The 23197-nt window shown below is 39.3% G+C and overlaps 1 long non-coding RNA gene across 1 annotated transcript; it reads left to right on the forward strand.

The window, feature by feature from the left end:
• The first annotated feature begins 1153 nt into the window (after nt 1-1153).
• On the forward strand, nt 1154-7210 carry LOC140739401 (uncharacterized). Its single transcript, XR_012101623.1, has 2 exons — nt 1154-3735; nt 6819-7210. It is a non-coding gene; the product is annotated as an uncharacterized lncRNA (long non-coding RNA).
• Nucleotides 7211-23197: the final 15987 nt, after the last annotated feature.

Genomic DNA, 23197 nt, shown 5'->3' on the forward strand with positions numbered 1-23197 from the left:
TTTTCTCTCTCCTCAAAACTGGCAATTCTGCTCTAACTTATAGAGATCCATTGACCTCTCCACCCATGTCTGTTTCATCTATCAACTTTTTTCCTCTCCAGCTATATAAATATGTCAATGGTTTCCAAATCTGCACTTACCCTTCCAGTAATTCTGAATGATTCCTTTTCAGGATTCCATCTCTGAATCATCACTAAAATAACTCTTAAGGTCATAAATTATGTCTAAAGAGCCTGTTACAAAGGTCAACAAATTTTTTTGTTATTATCCATCTGTCTATAACTTTTTACAGGATTGCTAAAGCCTCTTTCAACATATCTCCACCAAATCCTTGATTAAGAATTTGAAAATGGGAGTCATAAAGCAATAGAGTTATCGGGTTATACAGACTGGTCCTTCAACCCATCTTGCCCAAGCTGATCAAGCTGCCAACCAGAGCTAATTCCATTTGCCTGCCTTTGGCCAATGTCTCTCTAAACTTTTCTATCCGTGTACTTGTCTAAATTGTTTTTAAACATTGCAATCATTCTCACCACGACACTTCCACTGGCTGCCTATTCCAAATACCCACCACTCTCAATGTGAAAACCTTGACTCTGCCTTCCCCACCCAGGTCCCCTTTAAATTTGTTCCCTATACCTTAAACCTATATACGCTCTAGTTTTAAACTGCCCTACCCTGGGAACAAGACTGTGACCATTCATCCCATCTATGAACTTCCATGATTTTATATCCCTCAGCTTCCTATGATCCAGGGGATGAAGCTCAATCTATTCAGTCTCTTATGATAACTCAACTCCTCCAGTCACCAAAATATTCTTGAGAATATTATCTGTTTTTCCATCCAACCTGCCCCTGTGTCTTATATGTCCATGTGTCAAATTTTGTTTTATCACATTTTTGTCCAGTAATCTGGGACCATGACCCAAGTTCCTGTCACTCTATAAATGTAAGTTTTTGTTATTGTAGATCGGTGCCTCCTGGGTGTGTTCTAGGAACGGTGCAGCAAATTATTGTGAATTGATAACAGAATGAACTGAAAGAAAATTGCTCCCAAGTTTCAAACCAAAGTGCCTATTGACAAAAAAGATCTGTTGGTTAAGGTAAGAGCACAGTGGAGATTAATCAAAGTCATTAACTATTGAATAGTCAGAATGAACTGCTCCTGCTTGCAGTGCATTCATAGAACAGAGCCACAGGCAATAGAGCATAGTTAGGGCAGCACCATAGCATTGTGGTTAGCACAATGCTTTATAGCATTTCCTGCATTCAGACCATAGCCATCTAAACTCCACCCCTGCGTGAACCTATCCAAGTGCTTCTTAAACAACATTTTTGTACCTAACTCAACCACTTCCTCTGGCACCTTATGCATATACACACTTTCCTCTGTGCAAAGAAAATCCATTTCAAATCTTTCCTCTTCCACGCGAACTCTATGCCCTCAAATTTGAGACTTTCTGAGAATTAGATTCCTGAAAAGACTGTTAAAGTCCACCCTATCTATTCTCTTCTTAGCATTCATTTTGAAGCAACTAGAATATAAAAGCAAGGATGTAATAGAGTGGCTTCATTAGGGCCTTATCAAAGAGAAGATATGCTGGCATTGGAGAAGGTCCAGAGGAGGTTCATGAGGATGATTCCAGGAATGAAATAGTTAACATTTTGCGAATGTTTGTTGGCACAGTACTCACTGGAGATTGGAAGAATTGGAGGTGGGGGAGATCTCTTTGAATCCAAATGAATAGCAAAAAGCTTAGACAGGGTGAATATAGAAGAGAATGTTTCCTATGGTGGGGGAATCTAGGACCGGGGGCACAGGCTCAGAACAGAGGGACATACCTTTATGTCAGAGATGAAGAAGAATTTCTCTAGCCAGAGAGTGGTGAATCTGTGGAATTCAATGCTGCAGATGGCTGTGGAAGTTAAGGCATTGGGTATACTTAAGGCAGAGGTTGATAGGTTCTTGATTAGTCAGGGCATCAAAGATTATGAGAAAAAAGGCAGGAGAATGTGGTTAAGAGGGATAATAAATTAGTCATGATGGAATGGCGGAGCAGACTTGATAGACCAAATAGCCTAGTTCGGCTCCTATGTCTTATAATCTTATGGTTTTATAATCTAAACATTTCTGGAAGGTCAACAATCATTCTCCTACATTCAATTAAAGACCTAGCCTGACCAAACTCTCCCTACATCTCAGGCCCTCTATTCCTTGCAATAACTTCACACATCTTTTTGGCACTCTTTCTAGTTTAACTGCATCTTTCCTATAACAGGGTGACCAAAACTGTGTACAGTAGTCCAAGTGCAGCCTTACCTATGATTTATACAAGTGCAGTAAATTGTACTAACTCCTATTTACTTTGTCCTAATTGATGAAGGCCAGCATGTTAAATTACTTTTTCACCACCCTCTCTACCACTTTCAATGAACTAAACACTTACTCTCTCTGTTTCATTACACTTGCTAGTGCCCTACCATTTACAGTATTAAGTCCTACACTGATTTGACTTTCTAAAATGCATCACCTCACACTTATCTCTATTGAATTAATTTACCACTCACCAATCCACTTTTCCTTATCCCTTACCCCCGAGTAACCATGATTTTCTCCTGAGCAAACACCAAGGAGGAAATATTCATTTAAAAATCCCACCTAACTCCAGCAGCTCAAGACATAGGCAGCCTTGATGATCTCTAAGTGAACCCACTCTCTTTCTAGTCAACCATTTACTATAAATATATTCATAGAACTGCTTGGGATTTTCCTGAACTTTACCTGCCAGATCTATCTTTGCTCTCCTGAATTCCCTCTCGAGTATTTCCAATCTTTTTGTTGTCATAAGGGGATTCACTCAATCCTGACCTCCTAAACACAATGTATGCATCCTTTTTTTTCATGACCAGAGCCACAAAATCACTTGTCAGCCAAGGTTCCTTAAACTTGTTAAGATTACCTTTCACCCTAACATGCTGCTCCTGGACACTTAATTCACACTTTTCAAAACCTCTTACCTGTTATTCATTTCTTTCCCTTCAAACAGGCTCACCCAATTGACTTCTGCTACATCCTGCCCAGTTCCCCCTGCTCCAGTTTAGGACCCTAACCCATATAGGCTCATCCTTTCTGTTCCCCTCACTATCTTAAAACTAATGGCATTATAGAGCTCCTTCATAATTGCCACTTTAGTTGCTTGCCCTGCCTTGTTCCCTAAGAATAGGTCCAGTAGAGTTCCTCCTGAGTAGCATGTTGATTCAGAAAACTTCCCTGAACACATTTCACAAATTCCATGCAGTCCAGGCCCTTAACGCATCTAGGTGACCCAATTTTAATATCAGGGAAATTAAACTCTCCTGCAAATACAACCCTATTATTATTAAATTATGAGCAATTTTTCTGCATTGCAGTCATGATGGCACCTCCATACAATGCTCCCTCAGTTGACAACTTCTGGATAGATGATCAAACCATATATTTCACCTTTTTATGTCTTTTACGTTTGTTTTTCATCTTGAATGAGATTCTGGAACTTTCAGAGCCTGTGACTTGCAGCTTGAAAATTGCTTGGGTGTTTCAGCATTCTGAGAGTATTCTGGGAGGCAGAGGCAGCGTGTGAGAACCTTGTGGCGGGCAGGCGGGCTGGTGCTCTTCTGCATTTTGCCGATTAAAGCTTCCATTGTTCACTGATTTAAGCGACGAGGGACACTGAAATAACAAGGTGACTGTGGAAGGTGAGAGCCAACTACCTGCCTTTTGATCACTGAGGGATTGCTCTGCTATGGAGAGGGGACACTGCCTTTTGATCACTGAGGGATTGCTCTGCTATGGAGAGGGGACACTGCCTTTTGATCACTGAGGGATTGCTCTGCTATGGAGAGGGGACACTGCCTTTTGATCACTGAGGGATTGCTCTGCTATGGAGAGGGGACACTGCCTTTTGATCACTGAGGGATTGTTCTGCTATGAAGAGGGGACACTGCCTTTTGATCACTGAGGGATTGCTCTGCTATGGAGAGGGGACACTGCCTTTTGATCACTGAGGGATTGCTTTGCTATGGAGAGGGGAGAGGCTGCTGCTGTGCCCAGAGAATGTTGCCAGCTTTTTTGTATTTTGGATATGGACTTGAACTATACTTATTTTCAGTCTTATAGTTTTTTACATTCTGTGTTTTTCATCCAATCTTTCTTGTTTTTTTCTGTACAGGGGAAGGGGATTAGAGAGCCGATGTACTTGTTCTGTTTTTGTTTTATTTTTGTGCGGGGAGGGGGAGTTTGAGGGTTGACGACCATGCTGCCATTCTTTTCTTTCTTGGTTTCATGGCCATCCAGAGAAGAAGAATTTCTGAGTTGTACACTTTGATAATAAATGAACTTTTGAACCTTTTGAACATACCTTCTCCTCAAGTTCCTGCTGACTGTTGTTGAGAGGGGTGGTTTACCATATATCCCCCTAGAATTACCCTTGTCTTCCAGTTTCTGTCCATATGACCTCACTGGACAATTCTAAAAGAATGTCAATTCTAAGTACTGATTTCCTTTATCAAAATGGCTGCACACCCTCCTCACTTACCCATGTTCTCTGTTACCCCTGTAGCAACTGTATCCTGAAATACTGAGTTGTCAGTCCTGCACTTCTCTCAGCCATGTTTCAATTAATATAGCATATAGCTTTACATTGATCTTATAAATCTGAGGGAAAATCAATTTGAAGTCTTTAAAATGTGGAAAAGATTTGATAACATGGAAACAGAGCTCTGAAGAAGGGCCTCAGCTCGAAATGTCGACTGTTTATTCATCTTCATAGATGCTGCCTGACCTGCTGTGTTTCTCCAGCATTTTGAGTGTGTTGCTTTGCATACAGAGTTACTATGTTTCTGAGTGTCTGGGTGCACAAATAGAGGAAGCAGAGCTTTAAATGATCTTATTTGGAGAACTTTGATAACAAGGCACAAATGGAAATTCAGGATTATGACTTTTTGGAGTGAAATTGGAAACTTCTTTATTAGCTAAATAATTATAAAAATCTGAATCCCACTGTACTGAAGACTATGGATATCGGGAATTACAGTAGAGGTGATCTAAAATCTAATTATAGATGGAAGAGGAAACTGCAAATGGCTAAGTTTATACTATGGTCTGTGGTCTGCTCTTACAACATTGAACCGAGGATAAGTTTCAACTAATGTGTTTAATTGCTAAGGAGGCCTATTGGTTATTAATATGTTATGTGAAGCAAAGCTAAAAGTAAGGGCTTAGTTTTATTTTGGCCTCTTTAGGAACCTCAAATAGGCTGCTTGCTGGCAACACCCAGTGGAAACTAAAGAACCTGATATAATCAGATCAGTCAACCACTTTGCATGCTGCATAATTTTGCTTTGCACCAGCTTCAGCAAAAGGAACATAGTAGATGTATTTTGTGTTTTACTGAAATAATAAGCAAATGCAGTGGCCAAAGATTAAAATGAAATCCATTCAATGAGCTAGGTGCTGCTAATGGCAGTGTAGGAATTTCACTGCTGGAAGTCTACCTTTGAGCTCGTGCTCGTTACGGGATCAGAGATGGAGAGGGCCACCAACAAGTAACCTTAAATTCCTGAGAGCTATCATATCAAAGGAACTGCTCTGGGACCAGCATGGAAGTGCCATTCCAAAGGAGGCACAACAGCACCACTACTTCCTCAGAAGATTGTACAGATTTGGCATGCCATCAAAAACTTTGACAAACTTCAAAGGCATAAAGTAGAGAGCACTCTGAATGGATGCATCACAACCTGGTATGAAAACACTAGCGCCCAAGAATGGAAAAGCTTACAATTACTATAGTGGTGGATACAGCCCAGTTTATTACTGAAAAAAAACGTTTCCCCCCCCCCCCCCGCCCCATTGTGCTTATCTACAAAGAGAGCTGCCACAAGTAAGCAGTACCCATCTGCATCCAGGCCATGCTCTCTTCTTGCTGCTACCATTGAGAAGGAGGTACACAAGCCTTAGGTCCCATGCAACCAAAGTTCGAAGTTCAAAGTACTTTTATTATCAAAGTATGCATACATTATACAACCTTGAGATTCATCTTCTAACAGGAAGCCACAAAACAAAGAAATCCATAAGAACACATATTAAAAAATGCCAACCACACAATGTGCAGTGAGAAAAAAATGACATCATACCCATAAAAAACCCATAAAAAAATAAAAGAATCCATTAAAATAAAGAAGACAGTCAGCCACCCAGTGTGCAGAGAAAAAGAATACATCATGCAAACAATAACCACAAGCAAATAACGTTCTGAGCTGATGTCCGGAACGAAAGTCCCGTAGTTCAACAGTGAGCTGAGTTGTGGAGCAGCAAGCTGAACTGGCCCGTCCTTAGCCTCAGGTCCTGGCACCCTGACCTTTTCAATCTGGCCTGGCGCATATATCGACGTCCAAATATCAGGATCGGTTGGCTCGACACGCTCTGGGGCCAGAACCCACCACTTTGATTTGGCCTGAAACTGACCTCTGCAATTCAGCATGGCGCTTTAATCTCTGTCCAAGCATCGAGTTCAGTCGTTCTGATCCTCTCTGCTGCCTGAACCCCACCGCCTCAATTCCGCCTGAATCCAACCTTTCCGATTCGGCGCAGCGCTCAAAGCCACTGAAGCTCGGGTTGTCTTCACTCTTGGTGACAGGCCCGCCATCTTGCCTTGGCTCGGTTCTGCCACATTGAATTACTTTCAAGTCCAAAGGGAAGTGACAGACTATTACTTGCGATGATTGTTTGCCAGAAGAAGTGTGATTAACAATGCATTTAGTTGTTTTCCTTGTTTCCTTAGCCACCAGCCAGAAGTCATTGAGATTCACCAGCACCATCATAAACCAGTTCCAGAACAGTTATTACCCAGTAACCTCCTGAACCAGTGTGGACAACTTCACTTACCTCAACACTGAACTGATCACTGGACACAAACTATTGACTCACTGTCAAGGACTCAGCAACTCATTATTATGTATTACTTTATCATTTTTATTATTATTTGTTTTTTTAATATTTGCACAGTTTGTCTTCTATTGCATATTGGTTGCTTATCAGTCTGTTTATGTAACATTTCATTGATTCTATTGTACTTCGTTGTTCCAATGTGAATGCCTGCAAGAAAATGAATCTCAGGGTAGTAATTGGTGATATATACGTACTTTGATATTAAATTTAATTCAAAATTTTAAATTTGCACTTTACCTTTTTTTCAAAAATATTAGTGGACAGTGTCTGTTTAAAGCTAAGATTCCCATTGTTTACGAAAAGTTTATATAATTATAGTTGATTTTTCTCTACACTATATTAACATGATTAACCCACTTAATTTAATTGGATTACTGTCACCGCTAAAAAGCAAATGCCTGATCAATGTATCAAGAACTCATTTTAAATTCTCACCAACAGAATATTCTATCCTCACAGCTTAATGGCTCATTCTAAATAGAATAAATTAGTCTTACTCCAAAGCATATAAATTTTAAAAAATGCACACACCTGATGTATGCAACTTTTTATCAGAGGTATTTTAAATTATCTTATCCCACCCAAAGCTATTTAAAGTAGTCAGTTAAAATAATCATATTGTATTATTGCTCAACGCTACTAAGCCTCTGCCTGCGGCTGGGCTACCATGAGTTTTAATGCTGTTGGCTTATTGATCATTCTTGAGGATTTGTTTAATCTAATCTTAAAATGTGTAGATCTATGTTCAGAGATTAAAATCTCAATTATCTAATAATAGGATAAACAGGATTAAGGTGGGCTAAAAACATAAGGTTGGCCTGGCCAAATACACCCTTGGCTGTCAGTGCATCAAATTTAATTGTCTGTATGTATAGCCAAGTTTTAATGGGATGCTTGGCTTACTCTTCAATTATACCGTGTATCTTCCACCCTTTCCTAGTCCATAAGTAGTTGATGATGGGTTGTGTAAAGTAGGGAAGGTGCAGAACAAGCTGAGATTTGGCTAAACCTATTCTGTAATGGTTGGATTATTGTGGTCAAACAAATTTTGATTATTTTTATTTGAATTTTTCAGAACTGTGCCTTATCTTCAATGACTAACTTGAAGATAAATACATTGCCATGGTGGTGTTGCGGTTAGCATATTGTTATTACAGCTCAGGACATTCCAAAGTTTGAAGTCCATTTCTAGTGCTGTTCTGTAAGGAATCTGTGCTTCCATTCTGTGGAAAGCATGGGTCTTCTCTTGGTGCTCTGGTTTCCTCCCACAGTCTAAAGATGTACTGGAAAGGTTAATTGGTAATTGGGGAGGCCTGGCTTGAAGGGCTGGAATGACCTGCTCCATGCTGTATCACTAAATAAATAAATTCAGTGGATTCCAGTTGACTGAACCATCACTTAATCAAGGCAGCTGCTTATTTGAGACAACTCTTAAAAAAAAACTAAGCAAGAAAACTGCCAGGATTTTCTTCATTTATCTAGGACACCATGCCACTTAAGTGAAGCAGGAGACAGTTGCCAAACAGGTTCTAACTATCATCAGTCGCGGGCACTTTTGAAGCCGCTAGATGCCATAGTGTGCTTCGAGTGAGTAGATTTTAACTAGTGCCAGTTTCATGTGCTTATCTTCAAAAGGCAGGGACTTTTGTCACTGGTAGTTGGTGAGAAATAAGCAGTAAAATAATTGAACGGTTTTGCTCACTGCTGTTTCAAGCACTCAGACTTGGAGATGTCAGAAACTGCCAGAAGTGAAAATTAAGTAATTTCACAACTTCAACAAGTTGGGAACTACAAAGAAATTGAAGATATTGACAATCATTTGAATTTTACAATGGAAATTAAGGTTTGGAGGATGCAGTCGTCAAAAGCATTTCATGAAGGCAGTCCGTTATCGACAGAGGAGCCTGGACTAGTTTTGTTCATTGCGTAGACTGGATGTCAATAATTATTAAGAACTAATATACAGTTTTATGGTGCTTTAGTGTTATTGGTAGAGTTCTAATTTGTTTTGTATTTCATTTAAATACATTATTTGTCACTCAATTTATCTTTTTTATACCTTTTTAACTATTTCCATGAAACTTTGGCTAATTGGGGCAGCCGCTTAATTGGGTCAAAATATACTGGTCCTGATGTGTCTCAATTAACTGAATCCACTGTATTTTAAAAATATTGTGTTCATTACAGGATGCATTTAATATGTAATCAGATCATACCACAACTTAAAATAGTAATAGCTTACCTAATCAGATTTCTGCTTCAATTTTGCTGACACGTCACGCATCAAATTGTCTAACCAAGTAACCAGTCAACTGGGGGCAGGAGTGGAAGGTATGAAACCATCACATAGAATACACTGAGTCAAAGTTTATGAACAAAATTAAAACCCATTGCATGAAAGGAGATGTCCTGCTTATGCCAACTTATGTCAACATTAAGTTTTTCTTGGGAGTTCTTATTAATTAATTTATTAATTAATGCAGTTATTTGACACCTTGAAATAAATAAATTGGAATTGTTCATGCAAAACCTTGTTGAATAAAAAATACAATTCCTTTCTTTATGTGAACCTACAATAAGATCCCTATCAAATCCTATGCTTCATTATTATCATGCCATGATTTGCAAAGAAACATAACATGGAGCTAAAATCTAATTTATCTTCCGCCAACACCAATATGATGTTATGAATCATTGAGCATCTTTTTTGGTCTGTCTACTGTACCAGTCAGGGTTTCCCAGTGTCCAGTCATTTTAATTCCACTTCCCTTTCTCACACCAACACGTCTTTGCACAGCCTCCTCTACTGCCAAGTTGAAGCTAGATGCAGAACAGAGGAGAAGCATGTTATATTCCATCTTGGTAGTCTCCAAATTGAATGCATGAATATAAATTTAACTAACTTCTGGTAACCATCCTATTCTGTCCCCCTCCCTATCTGCCCCTTACCCCCCACATTCCTCCCTCCAGTTCCCAACTTGAAATGGCAATCTCTATGTCCCTCCGTATATGCTGCCACACCTGCTGAGTTCCTCCAGCTTTATGTATGTTGCTCCACTCCAGATTTCCAGCATCTGTTGTCTTCTGTATGTCTATGATGTTATGAAAAGTATGATTCAATAACTTGCATGATTATATCTGTCTCCCAGGAAATACTGAATATTAGCCTGAAATATTAGTATTTGGTAGGAGATGACTGATCCTCCAAGCCTTTATTTCAGTGGTAAGCCACATTACCACTGGATGAAGAATCAATTTGAAAAATCCACAGTCAAAGTGATGATCATTCATGTTTCTCATTACTACAGACGCTGGTTGATGAAATTCATGATGAGGATCGAAATATTTTTGGTTATGATGGATAAACGGATCAATCAGGAAGGTGGTCCCGAGGTATGCTTACTGACTGGGAAATAGCCTTATGAATATGAGGAACTTAACCCGTTTTTATTTTTATGTGCTTATAGGAGAAAAATCCTATAAGTAGTTATATACTCAAAGTCAGGATTTGTTAAGTTTACAAACAAAAACTTTCATCCAACTTTATATGAGAAAATTAATATTATGCTCTGGTAAAAATAACCTGAATAGAACAGTTTTTCTCTGAAGGAACTAATGCGACCATTGTATCAGGCCACAACAGTTAAGGTAATACTTTTATTTTATTCCAGTTATTTCTGTCCAATTTCTACAATACAGAAGTAAAGAACTTAAATTTTACATTATGGCTATGTGTATAGTAGGTGTCAGTATTTGTTGAACAGAGATGCAAGGCCTTGAAAAGCGGGGTTTTGAAACATTGGCCCACATCTTGTAGGACAGCACCAGCAGTATTTCCGCATGATTTCTGATTTATCTCTACACATCTGCCTGTAATTCAGCATGAACGTATTAAGGACTGAAGCTGTAATCAGTTCCAACACATGGAGTGCAGCAAGGATGCCAACACCATGGAAATTAATTCTGCATGCTACCTCTGACTAAATTTTGTTGTATTTACTCTGTCACTTGGGCAGGCATTGTATTAACTTTTCTCACCTCCAGCCTTCAAATAATGCATGTGTATTTTTAAAAATGTCTTGCATTTGTCTTAACAAGCTTCAAATCTTCTTGAGCATCTGCTGACATTAAGTTGCATCTCTATATATGTAGTGGGGTTAACTTCACATTCTCCATTTCATGCTGGGTTTGGTTCTGTCAGGATCAGAGTTGATTTGAATAGAAATTATACACTAGCTTTAGTTGCAGTTTAGATTGTCCTACAGGCATCGATTGCTCAGAGACTGATTAGTAGAATTTGCATACAGCTGCAGATCTTAATCTGCAGAATCTTTAAGTAGTATAAAGTCTTTTTAATCAATAAAGGAACATATTAACTTTCAGGATAAGTGATTGCACGCTTTCCAGAAGGAATAATAGCAAGTTGGATTTCTAGGGCAGGAACTGGGAGATCTTATTGGATCAAATTCTGCATTTAACACCATATTTTCATTATATATCATATTAGGGACTTGAAAAAGGTCATTAATTATGTCAATAGCAACTACACGTGGTCTAGAACCTTGCTGGAATTCACCTCCTTTTCAAATTTTCTTCTCGCCCCTTCCAGATATTTTTGAATAGTTGTTCTTTGTTTCTATTATTTGGGAACCAACTAAAAAAAAGTCAAGGCAAAAAGTCTTCATCCCAATATCAAACATGTGAGTTAATACTGCTTGTGGAATTAAGGAAAGCAACATTGGGGACAAAAGTTCACATAGAAATTACCTGGAATGTTGGAGAGAAAGAGCATTATGCTTCCCTTAACCATCTGCAGATGCCAACAGGGTGCCACTGTACCATAGCAGTAAGTGCAACGCCATTACAATCTGGGGCAACAGAGTTCGAAGTTCATTTCCAGCGCCATCTGTGTAATGGAGTTTGTATGTTTCCCTGTGGTTTTCTGCCGGGTGCTCTGATTTCCTCACACAATCCGAAAGATGTACCGGTTAATTGGTTATTGAAAATTTTTCCATGATTAGGCTAGGGTTACATCGGCTGGTTGCTAGGCGGTGCAGCTCAAACAGTCAGAAGGACCTGGTCCACACTGTACCTCCAAATAAAATAGAATTTAATTTAATGACATCAGAATAACTACCATGGTGTATGCATCCCTGTGGATTCCAGGTGTTGGAACTGATTATATTTGCTTGTGCCTCAAATGTATGTTTAGTATTATCTTGTGGTCAAATATTATTTCACCACAGAGAGGTGCTTTCCAAGATAAGCATAAAAGTGAGACATGCAAAAGTTTGCATGCTGTCTGCCTCATTTCTGATTTCTGTCTGACTGCTACTTTCTCGATTATTTCCCAACACTTTTGTCTGGAGAAGCAACCTTACTTTCTTAGGATATTGCATTTGATCTTTTGCACTACTGCTATTTTTAATTTCTGCTTTGTTGACATGGAGACAAAATCATGATTGTAGCTTTTGTCACTCACTCTGGTCTTGACCAGAAGAAAGGATAAGGAGAAGGAGGCACCTCGACCTAAAATATTCCATTACTCCATTTCCATCATGTTTTGACAAAAAAACTTTCAAAGACTTGTAACTATATGAGAGGTTTTTTTTTAGCCCAGTTGTCACCTTAAAGAAGTTAAAAAAGAGGCTCACTGTTACTTGATTCTCCCAACAGAGAAAACATCCTTTCCATATCCAACCCAGCAAGAGACCTCTGACTTTTTATGTCTCAATCAAGTATTACCTCACTCTCCTACGCTCCAATAACTATAAAACAATCCTACTGAATATTTCCTCATGGTGTAATCTGTCCTTCCAGGTGTCAGCTCTGATACCATTACTGCTGCTCTTTCACACCAAGTTTCTGCTTCTCTCTGCTCCAACTGTCAGATGCAGCTGATGGGCAGAGGGAAAGGAGTAGAACAGGAAGCCAGAGTCAAAAATATTGTTGCTGATGTTTGGATTAATTTTATAATTTATCTTTTTTTTTCCAAAATGTACTCCTCTAAAAATGCTGCACGCAAGTTATCGCTGTAATTAATTTGCTAATAAAGTTGATATTTAGGGAACAGGCTGCATCTTTTTGCAGACTGCTTTCCATTTGTATGTTCACCTTGCAAATAGTTCAGAACATGGGAAAACTTACTGACCAGATCACAAAGTCTCTAAAACTCACATTTCAAATCATGAAACTTGCACTCTTATCTGCAGCGCCAAGATCTTTAGAGAAAGGATAAGAATCATAGTCCTTCAGACTTGAGTCAATGAAATTGAGAAGTGGTCTGGAGAGACTATCCTGTGGCTGAAGTGGTAGTTGGCAGTAAGTGAGCAATATTCAGGATAAATAAGTGGGCTGATTATTTCATTATTTGGGAAGATTAACCAATGTCTACACTCCCATTCCCATTCTGATATGTCTATCCATGGCCTCCTCTACTGTCAAGATGAATCCACACTCTGGTTGGAGGGACAACACCTTATATACCGGCTGGGTAGCCTCCAACCTGATGGCATAAACATTGGCTTCTCTAACTTCCGTTAATGCTCCTCCTCCCCGCTTACCCCATCCCTGACATATTTAGTTGTTTGGTTTATTTTCTCTCTCTCTGCCCATCACTCTGCCTGTTCGCCATCTCTCTCTGGTGTTTCCCCCCTCCCCCCTTCTTTCTCCCGAGGCCTCCCGTCCCATGATCCTTTCCCTTCTCCAGCTCTGTATCACTTTCGCCAATCATCTTTCCAGCTCTTAGCTTCATCCCACCCCCTCCGGTCTTCTCCTATCATTTCGCATTTCCCCCTCCCCCCACTACTTTCAAATCTCTTACTATCTTTCCTTTCAGTTAGTCCTGATGAAGGGTCTCAGCCCAAAACGTCGACAGCGCTTCTCCTTATAGATGCTGCCTGGCCTGCTGTGTTCCACCAGCATTTTGTGTGCAATGTCTACACTACTAGCTAATATTGTGACTTGTATGATATCATGTAGTAGATATAAAATAGAGTTGAATATACTCCCATGGGCTACCAAATTTGAGGATTCTCCATTATATCAATTGACATCAAATGAACTAGATAGGGTATTGTGTAATGAAGCCAAAGAAACCCTATCAGTGATAAAGTCTCGGATAAAATGCTTTGAAAAGTTTTCATTTCAACCCGCACTGTCCTAGAAAATTTCAATCTCTCCTGTGTTCTTGGTTATCAATGATCTGGCTTCAGGGGTTACAGCCATAAGTGGTCAAGAGTACTGAAGAATCCGTGTATGAATTGCTTACGGGTGAGTTGCTTTTGGTTTGATGAGATTTTCTTTGGACCTCTGCTATCTCCACTGCAGACAAAGGTTATTTCATTCCCTCAGTGATTGACTTGCAGTAATAAATGACCATTATGTGTATGTAAGTGTGTTGTGTGGGTGTGTGTGTATATGTATGTAAGTGTGTATGTGTATGCATGTCTGTGTATAGTGTGTGTTTGCTTGTGTACATGCATGTATGTGTATGCACGGATATGTGCATATGTATGTGTGTGTGTGTGTGTATGTGTGAGTGTGCGCATGTGTATGTGTATGTTTATGTGTGAGTGTGTGTATGTGTGAGTATATGTGTGTGCATGTATGTGTGTATGTGTGTCTGTATCTGTGAGTGTGTGTGTATGTGAGTATGTATGTGTTTGTGCCCATAGGATTCTAAGACATAGGAACAGAATTAGGCTATTTGGCCCGTCAAGTCTGTTCCGCCATACAATCATGGCTGATCCTTTTTTGCCCTCCTCAGCCCAACTGTCTGCCCTTCTTCCTGTAACCTTTGATGCCATGTCCAATCAAGAATCTATCAATCTCTGCCTTAAATACACCCAACGACCTGGTCTCTACAGCTGGTAACAATTTCCGGAAATTCACCACCCTCTGGCTAAAGAAATTTCCCTGCATCTCTGTCTGAAATGGACGCCCTCTATTCTGAGGCTGTGCCTTCTTGTCCTAGACTCCCTCACCATGGGAAACATCTTTTCCACATCTACTCTGTGTAGGCCTTTCAACATTCAAAAGGTTTCAATGAGATCCCCCACCACACCTCGTCTTTTAAATTCCAGCGAGTACAAACCCAGAGCCATCAAACATTCCTCGTATGATAACCCTTTCCTTCCTGGAATCATCCTTGTGAACCTCCTCTGGATTCTCTTCAATGCCAGAACATCTTTTCTAAGATGAGGGGCCCAAAACTGTTCACAATACTCAAGGTGAGACCTCATCAGTGCCTTATAAAGCCTCAGCATCACACCCCTGTTCTTGTATCCTAGACCTCTTGAAATGAGTGCAAACATGGCAGTTGCCTTCCTCACCACCGACTCAGCCTGCAAGTTAACCTTTAGGGTGTTTTGCGCAATGACTCTCAAATCCCTTTGCATCTCAGATCTGGATTTTCTCTCCATTTAGAAAATAGTCTGCACATTTATTTCTCCTAACAAAATGTATGATCATGCATTTTCCAATGTTGTATTTCATTTGCCACTTTCTTGCCCATTCTCCTAATCGATTTAAATCTTTCTGCAGCCTCCCTGTTTCTTCAACACTACCTGCCCCTCCACCAATCTTCATATCATTTGCAAACTTGCCAACAAAGTCATCTATTCCATCATCTAAATAATTGATATACAGCATAAAAACAAGTGATCCCAACACCGACCCCTGCAGAACACCACTTGTCACGGGCAGCCTAACAGACAAGGATCCTTTTATTCCCACTTGCTGCCTCCTACCAATCAGCCAATGCTCTAACCATTTTAGTAACTTTCCTGTAATGCTATGGGCTCTTAACTTGGTAAGAAGCCTCATGTGTGACATCTTGTCAAAGGCCTTCTGGAAGTCCAAATATACAACATCCACTACATCCCCTTTATTCATCCTACTTGTAATCTCCTCAAAGAATGCCAGCAGGTTCATCAGGCAAGATTTTCCCTTAAGGAAATGTTGCTGACTTCGTCTCTGTAGGTTTTAAAAAGCTTCCCAAACCTCTATCTTCCTGCTAATTTTTGCTTTGTTGTATACCCTCTCTTTTGTTTTTACATTAGCTTAGACTAGTGTATATATGTGTGTGGGTGTATGTGTGTGTACATATCTGTATATGTGTGCACATATATTTGTATGTGTGTGTGTGTGTGTGTGTGTGTGCGTGGGCATTTGGTGGTGTGTGCACGTGTAACGCCCACCGGCTAGTGGTTTAATATAGGGAGTGATAGACCCTGGCCCTGCCAATCTTAAGAAATCTTGTTTGGGTGGATACTGTGCAATGTGTTCCCTGCTACAAATAAGTACCCCAAAATAATAAACAGTACACAATATGCGATTAAATGACTAAGCTTTATAATTCTTACTTTGACTATACGTTTAGTAAAGAAAACAAAAAAAAAGATGAAAGGCCCAATGTTATGAAACAATCTGTTGCGCAATGTTGGAGCTCACTGCTAAGCCCATCGTCCTCCATCGACCTCCTCCGATCATTGTTTCCCTTTGGACTTTTGCTCCAAGTCTACCCCGTCCGACGATCTACCAACTCTCTCCATTTGCTTCTTCTCTCCTCATCTCTCACCGGCAAAAGACCGCGAAAAGTCTCCTTCCAGATCCACAAGACAGAGCAACAATCTCCTGATTGGCTAACATGCATACCACAGTCCTGTTATCTCCAGTCATAACCCTAACATTGCTGCTACAGAGAAACCAATACCTCAGCAGTGAACACCACAAAGAAGCCATCACATTAGCAGTGAATCCTTACAGCGTATTACACATGCATGTGTGCACATTTTGAGTTTGAGCTACAATGCATAATACTTATTCACTGAACCACAGGAGGAAATGGATTTTTCAATAAATATCATTAATACAAAGATTCTCAATCAACCATACTGCTGTGCTCAACGATACATTTCCATCATTGGACATGGGAAAACAAAGATGGTTTTTTGCCATATTTCAGAGATACCCTTCAATGATGGAAACCCTCAATGGTGAAACCCACAACCATTTCCAGTGCAACTGGGAAATTGTTGGCTGTTTCAGAAAAGCAGTGTTTGAAGGTCAAGGCCTGAAATGTAAACCAAGCCTAGTCACTGCAGTAATCCTTGCCCTTCAGACTTCGGACAAACAGCAAGGGCAACGGGTGATATGGAGAAAACAACTGATCTCTTCACTTCATAATCTGTCACGACTGAGAATGAGACAGAGAGAGAGTCATGAGGAACATGAATACAGGGTCTGCAGGAGGGATAGAACTGACAGAGAGGAGTAAGATCAGCAGGGAATAAATTAGCAGGGATGGGACTGGTAGTTGGTCAGGGTTGACAGTGTATGGTCATCTGCCGGATGATGCTGAGGATGTTCTATGAGTCTGTGGTGGCCAGTGCTAGTATGTTTGCTGTTGTGTGCTGGGGCAGCAGGCTGAGGGTAGCAGACACCAACAGAATCAACAAACTCATTTGTAAGGCCAGTGATGTTGTGGGGGTGGAACTGGACTCTCTGACGGTGGTGTCTGAAAAGAGGATGCTGTCCACATTGCATGCCATCTTGGACAATGACACCCATCCACTCCATTATGTACTGGTTAGACAAAGGAGTACATTCAGCTAGAGATTCATTCCACTGAGATGCAACACTGAGCGTCATAGGAAGTCATTCCTGCCTGTAGCCATCAAACTTTACAACTCCTCCCTCAGAGTGTCAGACACCCTGAGCCAATAGGCTAGTCCTGGACATTTCCACTTGGCATAATTTACCTATTAGTATTTTAATTATTTATGGTTTTATATTGCTATATTTCTACACTATTCTTGGTTGGTGCGACTGTAACAAAACCCAATTTCCCTCGGGATCAATAAAATATGTCTGTCTGTCAGCAGATGGGAGTATAGGATTCACAGATGAGCCAGGGTGGATAGCTGAGAACATTATTCTACAATCAAGGCTAATCTTGGCATTTGGGTGTGGGGAGGGGGGTAAGTGACGTGATGCAGCTCGACAGTTACAGGGTTGTTAAAAGTGCACTTGATCCAACCATGTATAACATGCCACTACACGAATCTATTTGTTCCTTTAACAAATGGAAGGCCCAGAATTAAGAGAATCACAGTTATAAAAAATAATTTGCAGTACTGTACATCAGTAAAATGCACAAAGACATCGCATCACAATTTGCTGTGTCTGTTGGAGTCCTTTCTCTTTAGCAATAAGACGAGTGTTAATCTGATCACTGAAAACTTAAGAGTAGCACAGTTGCACAGCAACTGTGTAAAGCCACTGACTCTGAGCTTCAGTAACCCAGTTTCAAGTCTATTCCCTGGTGCTTTCTTGGTGGAGTCTGCATGTTCTCCCTGTGATTGGATGGGTTTCTTCTGACTGCTGCAATTTCCCACCTCATTCCAAAAAATTACCAGCTCATAGGCTACTGTATATTGTCCCTCATGTGAAAGAGTGCAGTGGAATCTGATTGTAGTCAATGAAAATAGAGTCAATAATTATATTTAGTGTAAGTGGCTGCTTAATAGAGACTTGGTGGACTTTGGTGGACCAAATGGTGAACGTTTTGTATATATTGCCTGGATGCTCTGATTTTCCAGCCAAGTCTTTAAAACATACCTAGTTACTTCTATGCACCTTGCAGAAGTGCTATTTGTTAATGTTCGACATTATGACTTATAACTATATTGTAATTAGTTTTAAAACAGAACAGTACAGCATACAGCACAGAAGCAGGCTTGTAAGCCCAGAATGTTGCACTGAACCAATTGAATAGCTTTCACAAGTTCAATAATGTATCTGCAATTTAAAAAAAAACATTTTATTTGGTCTGAAAATCATATATCACAAGTTCTTTCAACAAATGTTCCTCTCATACTTCTTTTTAATTAGTCATCTGGACTTCACACATGTGCTAGTTAATGGTGAAACTAGCATATCAATTCTCAAAAGGAAACGTAACACGTCAGCCGACTCAACTTAAGGGTTCAGAAGACATATATTGAGTTCCTGCTACAAAGAAACAAATACTTGAGGGAACACAGCTTTATGGCAGTTCAATCCTAATAAAGAGACTGAAAGTCAATTCAATTTTGAAATATATTAATAATCCATTTGTTAATTATTAAAGTTGGAGTTACATCATCATGGGTGCCATTTGTTTCATTGCACTGATCATTAAGTTGTTTGGTACATCTTTCACTTGGAAATCTTCAAACCAAAATACCTAGGTTTGCAAATCAACACAATTCGTAAAGCGGCATATAACAGTAGAGAAAATAAGAAAAATGCTGAAGTTATTTCTTGGATTATTAAAAGCGAGAACCCGAATATATCACATAGAGAAGAGAAATGTTGATGTTTATATGTGTGTGTATTTGTGTGCATACACATCCACATTGTCAATTCATGATGACAAATTAATATTTCTCACAATCTAAATTAGAAGTACACCGTGCAACGTAACTTTACCGCAATACAAAAATTAAAAGAAAAATATCAAGAACCAAAATCAACTGAAATTGATGTTTTCCACAGCTACCCTTATATAAACCTCGTTAAAGCTCGGAGGCTTTCTATTGTCTTCAAAATTTCATTTTTCAGTTTTATTGTAATTGAAAGATTATGTGGCTGACAAGCAGATGAATGATTCTCAGTGCCCATTATTAAGAAGCAAAGGAACAATGGGAAGTTGTTGAGTGACATACACAAAATGCTGGAGGAACCCAACAGGTCGGGCAGCATCTATGGAAGGGAATAAAAGTTGACATTTCAGTCTGATACTCTGCATCAGAACTAGAAAGGGAAAAGGCAGAAGCCATAAAATAGTTATTTAACACTTGTCCTTCTTTAATGCCATAAATAGTTTAAATGAAGTATATTTATTTTTATAATCTACATCACATTTCCTATTCAGTTCAAAATGCATATTCCCATTCTTCATCTGGGCAAAGGGCAAACTAAAATAGTGTTGTTGCAGTGACTTGGACATTTCAGAAGTTCCAACTGTTTTGATTTAAAAGTATTCCTATTTAATATCTAAATGGTATGTCAAATCTAATGAAAAGCACATAATTTAAAATTATGTATACTATAGGAAAAAGGACAAATTCTATGTGCTGATAAATAAAATTGTTTTTTTTTCAGTTCTTGCACAATCATGAACTCATCTCCTGTAAATAAGTTATTGGATGGATTTCTTGGACTGGTTTGACTTGATCTGCTTCATACCAATATGTGGAATTAAGATAAATCAAATTGCAAACGATATAAATTGTTACTGTGCTGATCCTGATATAAATTTACACATTGGGTGACACAAAATGGGGGAGTACAAAGGAAGTTTGTAGAACAGGCGTGTATGATTTTATTTTTACTTTATTATCTAGGGTTAATGTTTCATGAAGAATGCACTGAAGATACATAGGAAAAAAGGTCAATTCCTAAGTATTAGGCAGTGCAATTACATTTACCTTTACCAATGGTGTTGGTGGCTTGCTCAATGCATCAGCAGAAAAAGTAAAGAAAAAGTAATCTCATAAAGACTTGCTGTTTTTTTATGAGATGGTGCATCAGCTCTGATGTCTATGGCAGTAAGTGTCTTTACGATCAAATATTGCCTTCCTTTACAATGAAAGATGTACTCTGGCTTTTAGCAATCTTTTAAAGTGCTCATACTCTGTATGTCTCTGAGCTTTATGGTGATTTTTCAGTTTTGTTGTTTAAAACTGAAGCAAAAGCAATATTTTATGAAAAAAAATTATTTCTTTTTGATACCTGGAAGTGGTGTAGAACACACACTGTTAATAAGTTATGGTAACTGAGATCCTGTAATTTACCAGAGTGCTTTTTGAACTCGATTTCAAGCCTTAAATCTATTCTTCCTGACTCCATGCATTGTGCTAGCTGAATGATACATTGTGCGTTCACACACGTCAAATCATTATCATTAACTATATGCATGTATACACCAAATGAGACAACATTTCTCCAGACCAGGGTGCAAACCACAATCGTACACTTAACACAGAATAACTTAAAGTAAGTATTAAACTTACAAAGCAATTAAGCGTAAAAAACAATACTAAATGCATAAATTAAATATTGTATGGCACAGTACAAATTATTCAGTAACACCTCAAATGTGATGCGGCAGGGAGTTCAGAAACCTCATTGCCTGAGGGGGAGATGTTCTTTCCCATCCTGACCAGTCTCCTGGTCTCCTACCTGATGGTAGAATGTCAAAGAGGATGTTGTTTGGATGGGTGGGTTGCTTAACAATACTAAGGGCTCTGCATACTCCTGATAATTGTCCATGATGGATGGTGGGGAGAACCCCCTATGATGCTCCTAGTTGTCCCCACAGTTGTTACTTCCAGTTCGATGCTCTGCTGCTCCCATACCAGACGGAGATGCAGTTTGTCAGTGCAACCTTACTGTAAAATTCAGTATAAATGCTGGGGGTGAGGACCCTTATTTGCCTCAATCTCCACAGGAAGTGGAAGGGCTGCTGTGCCTTCTTATTCAGGAAAGTGACATTGATGAACCATTGTGAGTTTGTCCACGATGTGACTCCCTGAACGTGGCGCACTTTACTCTCTATGGAAGAGCCATGTATGTGCAGAGGGGATGGTTAAAGTCCACAATCATTTGCTTGGTTAGACATTCAGATGTAGATTGTTGTTCTCACATCAGTCCACCAGCCGGTCCACTTCCTCTTTGTATTCCAACTCATCACCATTGTTGATGAGGCTATCCACTGCTGAGTCATCTGCAAACTTGATGATACAAAAGACATAGTGCACCTGTGAATAATGTGATAAAATACTTACAAATGTGTAGATTTATGCATGGCAACATAGTACTTTACTCAGCATAAAATAACATACAGTACCTCTCATGGTAATGAGCAATCCTCTGCTGTGACTCATAAAAAGAGACTCCTGGAGTGAGACTATTTAATCCACCCTGAATGGTTGCGTTTGAGAGAGTGAAATGCTAGAAATATAAATGAGAACAAAGCCAGCCTCAAACCTTCCCACTTTCAATTATAATAGAGGGGGGGGGGGTGAAGACAGGCAACTGAAACCTTTTCAGGATGCAGACTGGGTCTCAAAATATGTTAAGTGTGATCTTATTTTCAAACGCGGGGAACAAGGACATACAGGATTCAGGAAGTCCGGCAGGTTGAGTAAGGTGCAAGGGGTGGAACTCAAATAGATTCTGTGTCTTGTGAGTCAGGAGGCGCAGGAGTGTTGCTTCCAGTCCCAACAAACTTTCCAGTAAACCTTACCACCCAGAAACTGTCTGCTAATCAGGGCTGGTCAGGTAATGTACTGTAATTGGCATACAATTGTCAAAAAAATTAGGAATCTCTCTTAAATAGTGCTTCTCTTTACTTGGGTCCTTGATATGGTTCTTTCCAGATTCAAAACTAATGTATTTTACAGTTTGGTAGGTATTATTTTTTCTCATTTAGTCTTTTAAAAGGCACAACATTTTGACACATCCATTTTAGGGCCAGTGATGTCAGGAGTAAACCTTTGCACATAATGCCTTCTAATTCTTGTTTATTTTTACATGCTATATTCTGTTTTTGTATCTATTTCTCATCTATATTATTCAATATTTCCCTTATCCCTGCTCCTCAATTTGTTTTTCCCAGTTTCACTTCCTTTCATTATTAATTCTACTTGAAAGCACTGAAACCTTTTTTCTACTTTAAAGTGTTTGTTCTTGAACAGTCTTGCTCACAGGCAGCAAAGAAAATTTAGTATCAAATCAGTAAGCAACATGACAATGTGCCGCATTTTATTATACAACTCGAGCAGCTGGCAGCAGTAACTCAAATTGATATGTATTTTGAAAATTAAGAACATTCAAATCCATATTTCTTAAAGACATTCATAATAAAATATTGATTGCACAAGAAATGGGTGCCAAGAAATATAGTGTTAAAGTAAATATGTTTCAGAATCAGAGTACAATGAACAACCAATACCTCATTGCATATGTAGAATTTCCAATCTCGGCATATTGGAAAGTGCTTTATGGCTGGTGAATTACATTTGAACTATCATCCCTGTTGAGGGTTATGGGGAACTGGCACAAGGTGCAATTTGAGGTCAACATAAATCAGATACTTGGCTTTGAAATCAATGTAAAGGTCTGGTGATATAGTTACCCTAGTTGCCTCCAGATTAACGAAGT

This window comes from Hemitrygon akajei, chromosome 15, assembly GCF_048418815.1.
Source record: "Hemitrygon akajei chromosome 15, sHemAka1.3, whole genome shotgun sequence".
Taxonomy (NCBI): domain Eukaryota; kingdom Metazoa; phylum Chordata; class Chondrichthyes; order Myliobatiformes; family Dasyatidae; genus Hemitrygon; species Hemitrygon akajei.